Here is a 440-nt window from a genome sequence, read left to right on the forward strand (position 1 = left end):
CTGATGCTCGGGGAGCCCTGTCCTCCGCCGAGGCCGGTCTGTGGCCTCCCGCCTGGGAAACACTTGAGGTGCTGAACTCACCCCTGGGGCCACCTCAGGCCTCCTAGATCAGGGTGTGAGACCCCCAAGAAGTTCCGTCCTAACGCCAGCTCCGGGAGCCCGCGGTTGCCGAAGTCGGTGGGAAACACCGGTGAAGGGCTGAGGGCCTGGAAGGGCTGCCGTTCTGGCTTTGGGAAATTCAAGAGAAAGAATCACCCCGTGTCGGGCCGTCGAGCAGAAGGAATGTGGCCGGTTTCTGATGATCCGGTTGGAGGACCGACGGCCCCTTGAACCCCCGAGTGTCCGCATTCCCCCTCGGCAGGTGTCGCCAGCTCCCGTGGCTCTCCGGCTGGGCTCTCCCTCCGTTCTGGGAGCTGCCGTGTTCCCGCCGTGCACAGGGA

The sequence above is a fragment of the Pteropus vampyrus genome, unplaced genomic scaffold (assembly GCF_000151845.1).
Source record: "Pteropus vampyrus isolate Shadow unplaced genomic scaffold, Pvam_2.0 Scaffold1254, whole genome shotgun sequence".
In the NCBI taxonomy this organism is placed as follows: Eukaryota; Metazoa; Chordata; class Mammalia; order Chiroptera; family Pteropodidae; genus Pteropus; species Pteropus vampyrus.